This window comes from Acomys minous (assembly GCF_964271855.1).
Source record: "Acomys minous genome assembly, chromosome: 11".
Classification (NCBI taxonomy): Eukaryota; Metazoa; Chordata; class Mammalia; order Rodentia; family Muridae; genus Acomys; species Acomys minous.
In genome coordinates, this window is record NC_140492.1 from 43,565,929 (window position 1) to 43,577,665 (window position 11,737).

At 47.5% G+C, this 11,737-nt stretch overlaps 1 long non-coding RNA gene across 1 annotated transcript; it reads left to right on the top strand.

Annotated features, from left to right (window-relative positions):
• Nucleotides 1-48: 48 nt before the first annotated feature.
• Nucleotides 49-7,492, top strand: LOC311609426. Its single transcript, XR_014783383.1, has 3 exons — nt 49-185; nt 5,685-5,728; nt 7,295-7,492. It is a non-coding gene; the product is annotated as an uncharacterized lncRNA (long non-coding RNA).
• The last annotated feature ends 4,245 nt before the right edge of the window (nt 7,493-11,737 follow it).

An 11,737-nucleotide genomic window follows, 5' to 3' on the forward strand; every position in this document is an offset into this window, starting at 1 on the left:
GCCTGGCCGCCCCCTGCTCGTTGACGTGACGCCAGCCTCACACCCCAGCTCTAGGCAAGGCTCCGGCGGGGAGCGCCAAGCAAGACCCAGCCTGCTCCCGGAGCTGCTCGAGCTGGACTCCCCGCTCAACAGCCCGACTCGACAGCCCTCTTCCGGCTTCGTGTCCTGGGCCCGCCTGAAAGACGGTGCGTGGGCCACACACGCTCGCCGGAACTCACGGCACGCGCCCCTGCGCAGCCAGGCTGCTGGCCGCTCTCCCTGGCCAGGCTCACTCTGACCTCGGAGCCGCCCAGCCCCAGTCCTCCTCCCCTCCGGGTGTGGGCGCTGCTTCTGCGCTCCCTAGGCACCGCCTCCCCTTCTGCGGCCCCCGGGGCGGGGGTGGGGGAGGGAACCAGGTGGGGGACGAGGGAGGGGGCTGTGACCTGGCCCTGGCCCTCAAGGAGCTCCTTCCCTCTGGCTCCCTTTATCCCTGCGCTTCCCCTGGCCTGACTTGTTTCCGAAGCTGTCCTCATCCGTGCTTCTTACTTTGTTAGCTTATGTTTCCATCCTAGCACAGGGTTAGGCATACAAGTTCGGTGCACGATGAGTACTTTTAAAACGTGAAGAGCAAAACCTCGGAGGTTTGGGAAAGAGGGACGGACACAAGGATTGTGACAGACAGGCCCTAGCGTGAGTAGACAGATCCATGGCACTACCAGCAGTATTGAGAAGGTGGCTTAAGTTACATCTTTGTGTAGACCTCTGTCTGCCCTGTTTGGGTTCAGTTCTTGAACAGTGGGTTAAAAATGCAGCTCCAAGCTTCATCCTGAACTGAAAGACCTTGATCTAAAGAATAAAGGGTGCACATCCTGCCCATTCCCTGGGTCTTAGTCTCTGACCTGAGCCAAAAGGCAGTAATAACTATCACATTATTTCTACTTCTTCAAATCTAATGCCGGGGCCATCTCCTTCTAAATATCCAGTGTGACAGTAATACAATTCAGGATAAAAATTGCCACTGTCAATGATGCTGTGACAGTGTGTCCTTATGTCATGATTATTTTTCCTGAGGAGCTGATGGCTCCCTCCAGATAGGCTACCAAGAGCAAACTAAAGTAGGATTCCACCAAAGTCGGTCTTGAACCGGAAGCTTGCTGCAAGGTCTTGAACCGGAAGCTTTGGGCTTGCTGTAAGGGGTTTCTTCCTGTCCTGCAGCACATGGAAGATCTCAAAGCAACCACACCTGCAGATTTCATCGCAGCATGGCTGACTTCCTCATTCTTCTGTTACCCTTCCTTAGGCTGTACTCTAGCACCTACTTAGGGCTGTCTGAGAGGCGCAGGAGGGAGTAGCTGGAATCTCAAGTGAGTGTTCAACGACCCTCCTCCTCACCCCTGCCTTCCAGGAGGGAGCCTCCTCAGTCACCAGACTCTGTCTCAAGAGTCCCAAGTAGTCCCAGCTTTTCTGAAGAACATGATGGCTGTTATGCTCAAAGAATAGCATTCAACAAACATCCTTTAGTATAGAAGGTTTCCGTGTGTGTGTGTGTGTGTGTGTGTGTGTGTGTGTGTGTGTGTGTGTGAGAGAGAGAGAGAGAGAGAGAGAGAGAGAGAGAGAGAGAGAGAGGAGAGAGAGAGATTTTCTCCACAACATTATCACTTCCTCAAAACCAAAAAGTGTCCCCGTCTTCCCATTGATCTAGGTGACAGAAATTATACAGTAAGTGCATAATATATGTGTTGACGTGACTTGACAGTTAAAGCTCTGATGGTAATGGTTTGATTGGCAGCCTAGACACCCCAAGGCTAGCAAAAGGACTGGTTGCTTCTAGTCCACCCACTGCCGATCTCGATACAAAACAATCATCGCCCACCAGACTTCGAGCATTAGGGACGCTGTGTATCAAAGAGCAGCTGCTTGGCTAAAAAAAAGGCTGTCAGCTGTCCCTGAAAGCAACTAACCCTGTAAGGCTAAAGTGGAACGGACTGCGCTCAACCTGCAGAGGTAGAGACCCAGTGGTCCTCAGCGCTGTGCTAGGAGCTCAACTTCATGTACAAAAAAAAAGTGGAATGGGCTTGAGTCAAGTGAAAGAGAAGCCATGCAGGTGGCCACTGTCTCTCAGGCACTCCAGATGGGGGCTGGGGTTGGGATGGGGCCTATCCCAGAGCCCCACCCCACCCCAAAAAAGATCCATAGCAACTTTTTCAGATTTGATAGCTTCTTCTCTCTGGGATAACCTTAAACTCCACATCCAGAATCTAAAGTCCTTGGCAGTTCTCTTTCATTCAATCCAAGCATTTTTTATCCATACTTTGAGCTCAGCATGGGAGAGGAGGCATTTTGAACACAGGTGGCACGAGTTAACTGAGTTTCCACACAGGCCCTGGAGAAGGTGTTATCATGCTCAGCTCAGTTTAGATAAGGAAACAGGAAGGGAGGCACGGGGGCAGGTTTCCGGTGGTTACATATCCTCCTGCTCTCTAGAGCTCTCTTTCATGCCCTTGTCTTACCTTTTCATCCAACATGTGGTTCCCATTTTGTGTGCACAAGTAATCCCTTCTGACCTTATAGATGAGGAATGTGGAGCTCGGTGACAAGCTCAGAAAAGAGGCATTCCAGGGATTTTAGTTGATTCCAGATGTAATCAAATTGACAACCAAGATTAGACATCACAGGACGATTCTGGATTGAATTTGGGTCTTTGTGTTTCTAAGCACTTGAGTAACTAAACTTTTTCCACAACCCATCTGATTTTTTTTTTCAAAATATAGTCACATTTTTAAACCTCTGGCCAGTGTCATCCCAGCTGACTTTTATTTTGTGGTCGGCGCTTTACTTTAGCAGCACTGGATCACTCCACACCTAGAAGATTCCATTTCTCCACATCTGTGCTCCACTCAGGTTGCTCCCTCTACACGTGTTCTCTTCTCTCATCACCCAATGAGTTCCAAACCATCCTGCAAAGCTCAGACTGAACATTACCTTCAAGAAGTCTTTCTAAACCCTGTTTCTCCTCAGTCCCATAACTCACTGTTACTGTAGAGATCTAATTACCTGTCCTGTACTCTTTGTCCACCTTGTCAATACATATTTATTTCTATACACACGTCTCTTCTTCCATCACATGAGCTCAGAGGAGTTTTCCCTAGGTATGTTTGCATCTCTGTATAAGTCAAGGCTATACAGAAAGGCAGTCCTGACAGGCTTTGTCATATTCTCATCTCTTGGTATTTATGGAAGATTGGTCACAGGACTTCAAAACCTATGAATTCCCAAGTCCTTTGTATAAAATGGTGTATTAGTCAAGGTTCTCTAAAAGAACAGAACCAACAGTGTAAATATATTCCAAAAGGAGATTTATTAGAACGGCTAACATGGTAGGGACAGGGTAGCAAAAACTGGAGAGTGTGTATAGATAATATAAAAATACACCATTTATAATGATTCACCTTAACTGGATCTGAAATCAATTAAAAGAGATGCCTCTTTGTCAGAACATTGCTAGGCAGGTTTAAGTATGAAGGGAAAACCCCTCCTGCAGAGTGGGTAGCACCTTAGGGCTACAGCCCAGTTATAGACTGGTCACAGGAAGAAACAGGGATGCTTTGCCTGCCTGCTTTTGCTCTTTGCTGGAAAATTCATCTACTGTGTTACTACTGTTGCTACTGCCATCCGTCACTGCATCAGAAAGCTACTTCTTTGGCTTTTCAACATGGACTACAGACCAGAAGCTTTCCAGTAACACTCCATGATTTCAGTGCCAGATTGAGGCTGCTGAGACATTCCGTCTTGTAGATTGGCCAGGGACAGGTTTCTCAACACAAATAATGTATTTGCATTTAACTTATTCCATCATCTCTAGATCGGTTATAATAGTAAAAAAAAAAAAAAAACACGGACACACACGCATGCACACACACACCATATAAATCTATATTATCCTGTATTCTTTAGAAAAGTAGTAAGAGGGAAAAAATTGTACTTCTTTGTAAAATCACAGTATCTTTTCTGAATGGGTTCTATACAATGTTGATTGAATGTGTGAATGCAGAACCATGAATACATAGAGCCTACTCTGGGTAGTCTATATGCAGGCAGGTGCATCATAGATAAGTAGGTAGAAAAAATACACATCTGGCATGATGGATGGATGGATAAATGGTGGAATTTATTAGAGGGATTGGACTGTCTGATTGTAGGTGCTAGGAAGCCCCATGATAAGCCTCCTGCATGGTAGGGAGCCAGGGACCTGGTAGCAAAGCTCATCCCAAGTCTAAACTTGCCAGAATTAGGGAAACCAATGATATAACTCAGTGTAGGGCTGAAGAGTTCTCAGGCTACTGCAGAAGGAAGGGCAGTGGACCTGGTGTTCTGATATTCAAGTGCAGGAGAAGTGAAGTGCTCCAGTTCCATAGAAACCCCTTCTCTTCTTTTTCGTTGGAACTTGGTCCATGGCTAATGCCCAGTCTATCTACCTGCTCACATGCCAGTCTCTTCTCAGAATGTCTTGATAAATATTCCCTGGGGATCTTTTAAGCAGTGGCATAGATGCCTAAGTCCAGGGGGAATATTGGGAGCAGAAGCTCCCTCCTGCCATAGAGATGCTGATCTGATCTTCTGTGCACCCGCCCTCTGCACAACAGGCACTAGCAGACGCTTGCTTTTTCTTTGGCCGTGGCAGTGTAATGAGTGATTCTTGTTCCTGCCTCTGCCCTTCCTGCTGCTGGTACAACTCATGTGGGGAGCCAATAGTTGTGTGGCTATGAAAAGTATGAAAGCACTGGGTGTGGGGGGGAGGGGAAGAGAGAGAGAGAGAGAGAGAGAGAGAGAGAGAGAGAGAGAGAGAGAGAGAGAGAGAGAGAGAGAGCGCTTCCAGGTAGATTTTCAAATCAAAGTGCATACAGGTCTTTGAGAGCTACTACTAACTACCATGTTTCGGGTCTAGAAGCTGTTTGGTATCTTAACTCTACAGTTTGAGGGTAATAACCTCAAATTTAGTCGGTACATTTTGCTATTACTGTTGTAATAGACAGACTCCAGGCAAGAGTGTATCTCCAGCTGCGTCATCCAGGTGATGGCCAGGCATCAGCATGCGTAGGATCAGGGTCCCTGCCTCCTTGTTGACTGCAGCCTCGAGTTCTTCCATCTCTAAACACCTTAGAACTGGCATTAGCCCACTGATTTTTTTTGGCTCTCCTATCACCTCTGTCTCTCCTCCCCACAGCTTTAATTGCTCAGCCTACTTTCTGCCTTTCCCTTTTAAGTCCTCAAGTGATTGGCTGGGTCCCCTTTGGTAACGTAGGGGAATCCCCTTTCTGTAAGATCTGCAACCATTGTCTCATCCATACGGTCTCTTTCGCTTTACAAGCTAAACTATTCCTATACAACTGGGGACTTGGGCTTAGAAGTCTTTGGGGGGGGGACATTATTCTGCTAATTGTAGAGACGTGCTTTTTAAATATATGTTCCATATTAATTCTTACAACATTCCCCCAAAGAAGAGCAGAGTGATACCTACTATTCATGAGCAGAAAGTGAGGTTCTGAGAATTTTGTATCACAGCTAGTAAGTGGGGCAGCTGGCCTCTGAATCCTGCCTCAAAGCTCACGTCCTTTCTCGGTCAGAGTGAGGAGGGAGCAAACTCCTGGGCATCTTCAGGGCTCTGACTGTTTTTCCCTCTTCTGTTTCACTGTTGCTGCTTCTAGAAAGGTTGTCATTGTCCACTCAAGATGTGCAGCTCACCTCTGAGGTATGTTGCTTGAGTGTTTTCTGGGTCCCAGCAGGAAACAGATGGCATGCTCCAATGAAGTTACTGAGGAGAGATTAATAGCAGGATGGTTGACAAGGCTGTGGGTGGAGTTATGGAACACCAAGAAGACAGACAAGTCACCTTTGTAGGCACCAGCTGTTGCACCATAGCTGTGGAGGAACACGGGGGAAAATAGTTAGCAGCCACCTGAGAAAAGGTAGCAATGCAGGCAGGGCTATATGGCAGGGACCATAACCTTCACAGCAAACAGAGCTAGCCTGGCCTTGCAGAAGAAATGTTGTAAAAAGACTGATTTTTTTCTCTATCTCCAACTCCCATGACTGGCAAGTCTCAAACAGAAACCAGAGGGAGTGGGGCTGTGGGTGCAGGGGAAATTCAAGTTTATCTTTGTGGGCCCAAGGCATAGGAGAGAGGAATAGAAAAAGGGCTTGAAGAAGGCCATTAGCCCTGCAGGACCATCCCTGAAACTCTTTAGGCACTAGCCCTGACACAGGCTCCCTTTGCCAAGGCTGTTTGTTTCTATGGCTAGCAAAACAAGTTAGTACAAATGAGAGGCTTAAAGCCAAAGATAGAACTGTGTATAATTCTGGAAGCCAGAGGTCCAAAGTCAAGGTGTTTTCTGGGTCCTGTTCTACTTGAGGGCTGGAAAGAAGCCACCACCATCACCACCACCACTACCATCACCACCACCACCACCACCACCACCACTACCATCACCACCACCACCACCACCACCACCACCACCATCACCACCCACCACCATCACCACCACCACCACCAACAACAACACCAACACCACCACCAACACCACCACCATCACCACCACCCACCACCACCACCATCACCACCACCATCACCACCACCACCACCACCATCACCACCACCATCACCACCACCACCACCACCATCACCACCACCACCACCACCACCACCACCACTACCACCATCACCACCACCACCATCACCACCACCACCACCACCACCACCACCACCATCACCACTACCACCACCACCACCACCATCACCACCATCACCACCACCACCATCACCACCACCACCACCACCATCACCACCACCACCACCACCACCACCACCACCACCACCACCACCCCCCCTATCACCATCACCACCACCACCACCACCACCCCTATCACCATCACTACCACTCATCCTGCTCCTTTCAGCTCCTACTAGGTCCTGGCAACCTTGCCTTCTTCTGACATGAGCAGCAGGCGTCCAGTCTCTCTCTTCCCCTGTCCACACACACCCTTTGTCTCTGTCCTCTCTTTCTCTCATCAAGACACTGGTCACTGTTTTTGTGATCACTCAGAAATCTTATATCATTTCAAAATCCTTAACCATATCCGATGGCGAAGGACCTGTTCCCAAATTGAAACCATACTCTAAGGTTCTAAGTGGCCATGAGTTTGCACACTAGCTAGTGATAGCTAGTGAAATGTGTTGTTTCTGAACAAAAAGCGTCAGTCCCTAGCATACAATGTACCACTCTCTCTGTGTTTCCCTCTGCCATGGCAATCAAACAAGACTGCGAGGATCGCTGCTCCCTCGGGTGGGGTCCTGGTGTGAGGATGAAACAGAAGATGGAGCCCCAGCTGACCTGCCAAGAAAGCACAGGAATACAAATGAACATGTCATCTTTCCTGACAGATGTCATGTGCAGTGTTCAACCACAGCCCTATTCTTCAGTGAATCCCCTGTTGAATAAAACTCCCAGCTTCACTCCTACATGTGAACATCCTCAAATGGTTTCAAACCACTCTGCATGGTCAAGGTTCCTCTCTGTCTGTCCCAAACCAAGGCACCTTTTCAGTTCACTTGAACTCCTCCTTCTAAGGCTAAGACATAGAAAGAATCTGACTTTAGAGACTGCTGAGGGTTAAGGTCTCCAGGGTAAGCATTGTGGATGCTCTTAGTTACTTTTTTCTATTCCTGTGAAGAGACACCAGGTCTAAGGCAACTTGTAATAAAAAGATCTTGTTGGGAACTTACATTTTCAGGAGGCTAGTGCATGGCCATCATGGTCAGGAGCATGGCAGCCGGCAGGCAGGCATGGCACTGGAAGAGTAACTGGGTCCTTAAAACAAATCTGAGAGCTCGAAGAGCGGGGGGTCAGAGTGGCCAACTGAAAATGGCATGGATTTTGAAACCTCAAAGCCCACCCCCAATGGCACACCTCCTCCGACAAAGTCCACACCTTCTATTCCTTCCCAAATAACTCCACCAGTTTGGGACCAAGTATTTAAACATATGAGTCCATGGTGGCTGTGCACACTCAAACCATCACAATGGTCTTTGTAGTTGACTATGAGTTGTCTACATTCTGGACTGATAGTCCCGTCTCCAGTTCCCATTAAATCTCACCATCAGCAGCAGCCAGGAAGGTCAATGGAGAACTCAGTTTCTTGTCTATATCAAGGCTCTCTGAGAGTGCGCTTCCTGCTCTGTTGTGTTCCCTTGTGCAAAACACTACTGAAAACCATGCCTCAGGGTACATATACTGATGGCTTGATCCCTTCTCTAACTCTGGGCCAGTGGCTGTGGCTGTGGGCCAGGGCACACAGATTCACCAGACAGTCACTGGGAAAGTGGCATGGATGGACTAGGCCCACACTTCCAGATGAGCACCATAGCTGCGTGGAGCTATGAGAAAGGTTGGTGGCTCCATGTCTCTTCAACCATTCTTACCTGCATCCAATGGCATCATGGGCTTGATGGCCCCATATGCCAACCGCAGCTGCGGAGGCTGAAGCGTTCCCCTCTCTCCACCCACCACAGCTTCCTATACCACTGCAGTTAGACAGAGTGTGGCCTGAAAGTATGGTTCTCCAGGAGGGCGCCCAGAGCAGTGGCAGCCACAGCCCCTGAGGGGTTGCTAGAAACTGCCAATCTTGTGCTCTGTACCCAAACCTCCTAAGTCGCACACTCTGGGAGGGTCCAGCAGTGTTGGTTTGGGTGAGTCTTCTAAGGGGTTTTAGATACAGACATGTGACAACTGCTGGCCTGGAACAGAACCTAAGAAGGCAGGCGGGACGCCTTCTGGAGTATTCAAATGTCCTCAGCTTCTCTCTACTTTTTGTTTCGGTGGCAGAATCCTGCAGTGGGGCACAGAACCTCAGCTCTCCTTGTCCTCTGAGCATTTGACAATATCTGCAGGTGTCTCATGGCTGTCACAAAACCCAGTAATGAAGTGAGGGAGGCCTCTCCATGGACAGCAGCATCTCTAATGCCTCACGCTGAAGGAGTAGATTGCACTTCTGTTCTGACAGAAACCAACACGTGCTTCCAGGTGGCACGAGGAAGCCTGGTGCTCTCTCTGTAGTCAGTTTAGACTCCATTTGGGGAGGCAGGGATCTTTGTAGTTACAAAGTGCTCTGTGTGTGTGTTTGTGTGTGTGTGTGTGTGTTTGTGCGTGTGTGTGTGTGTGTGTGTGTCCCCATCAAGAAACTGAGTATCTGAAATCTGCACTAATGTCTCCTGAGTTTCCACTTAGAAGATGACATTTTGATAAAACCTGGAAAGCTTCTGTAGGCGACACCTCTATCCGGAGAATGAAATAAACAAGACCCGAGGATCCCCCGGAGAAATGGCAGATCAATACCCATTCCACCCAGTGGCAGACTCAGAAGCCTGTGTGGATGAGAACAGAAAGATGCTATACTCTATTATAATTGGAAAGAAAACTTGTTCATTTTTAACAATCATGGGAGCCAGACCACCTGGAGCTGGCTCTGGGAAACTAGACAAAATGCTTGGCCTGATCTGCTATGTTTGGGAAAGTTTGGAAGTGTTCTAGACAGGCCAGGTGTGGGTGGCTATTGGTCCACTAGAGATAGCATAAGGCACTCTACTTGCGAGTGGGTAAAATCCTTTGTCATTTGTTCAGGCGACTCCCTTGTTTGACAATGCTGGAGAAATAGGCTTATCATTTGTTCCTGACCCCCTACCCAACTAGTCTTTTTTCTTTGTTCTTTTTGACTGAGCCTATACATATACAGTTTTCTTTTTCTCTCCCAAGAAGTGTTTTGTGGCAGCAGGATTGAAAGCTAGCTAAAAAGCTATCAAAACCCTAACAGGAGGAATCGATAGTACCACATGCATGCGTGCGCATTCATCACAAAGTACAGGCTTACTTCTTTGCAAGTTAAGATGTTCTCAGCACCTCTAATTGGCCCCCTGCCTCGCTGTAGCATGCATGCTCTGAGGAGTATACATGGCTATGCTCACCTTACAGACACAGAGTGGACAGCTATGTATGGGTTGGGATTTGATTTTTCTTCAGGGACTTCTGTGTGGCTGCCCTAGCTAGTCCAAGCCTGAGGCCTACTGAGAATTCCCTCGCCATTTACCCTTTTGCATTCAGGCACCAAAAGTTGTTTAAATGCAAATTATTTTCCAGGCAGTAGAGACATTATTATTCATTAATATTTGGGCTCTAATGAGTTTATTGGCTTAGGAGAGAAGTGCTAGGGTCTTTAGGTAATAGAAACTAGGGAGATATGCTTTAATAATGGCAGGTGGAAGAGAACAGAGCAAGTTCTAAAGCACTGTGGGAACATAGCCAGAGACTCAAGACATGGCATGAAACATAGCTTACAAGGCAAGAAGTAGGATAAAGGAAACCAGTGTGAAGGTGGACACCAAAACGCCTTCACACACCTGTAGGTTACTTACGCCTGGAGTTCCTAGCATTCAGAACAAGACCATGTACAGAGCCTTTGCTGGGATGTGGTTAGTATCCACCTGGAACTTGTCACCCAGGACTCCCAGGACTTGATCATCTGTCATGCCCAGGGCCTCTGGGTGCAGTGGGGGAAACAAACTATCTAAAACTCTGACTTAGTGGTGCTTCCCAAGATCCTTTCAGGTAAAGAAGGCAGAAAATGCAAGGCTTTGCCTCAGGGGTATGCCCGGGTTATTTGAGGAACTAAGATTTGAGGGAAATGGTGGTCAGCGTGACAGACCATCACTAGATCAGAGTGAGGGAAAGTGGGCAGAGTAGGTCAGAGGGATAATGGGAGCTCGAGTTCACACAGGATCTTCCTAGACTTTAGACTTTAACCTTTACCCGGATGAGAGCCTTTGAGGCCAACAGGGGTATCTCCCAACTTACAATAGTTAGAGCCTTGAATGGTGGGTCATGCCTGTAATCCCAGCACTCACAAGGTAGATACAAGAGGATCAGGGCCAGTTTCAGCTACGTACTAAGGAGGCTATCCTGGGCTATATGAAACACTGTTTTGTTGCTGTTGTTTTTTAAAAAGCCTATAACACATGTTGGAAAACTCAGTAAAAAGCCAGAGTTTTCAGTTAGCAGGTCTCTTCGGCACACTGAATCTTCTACTGTTGTACTGGCTAATGAGTGTGGCCGTGGACCAATAAATCATCAGTCTCCAGAACAGGTAGCTATTATATTTGACACATACTGACATTTGTGCCATTGCAAGGATCCAAAGGAGATATCTATTATTTTAGAACCTTACTTAAAATACATATAAAATATATAGATACAGACACTATATATGTATATAAGTTAATTGGACTCACCTACATAAAGAGATAATGTGCCCCCAGAACCATAGATTATTTAAGATAAAGTCCAGTGCCAGGAAAGTGGTATGTTCCTTCAAGTTGTTAGTCAGGGGGCTTAGAGACTCACGCAAACACCATGATGGTAGGATTCTGTTTCTGAAGATATCACAGTCATAGACTTGGAGAATTTAAACTAGTACTGACCTGGAAGACTCCTCCCTAAGGGCTAGCTCTCATGTTGTAGGCCGTTATGACAGCTGTCAAAGGAGAAAAGTTATCAACAGTCCTATGCAGCTGTAAATCCAATGAGCCACAACAAGCCCTGCACCATATCACCAGCAGTGCAGTAGTGGCTCTTACATATTGGAGCTAACCAACTGCTCTGTCATTGAACTTAAGGCTTACTCAGTAAGGGAACTCACGCTTGGTACTGTAAGC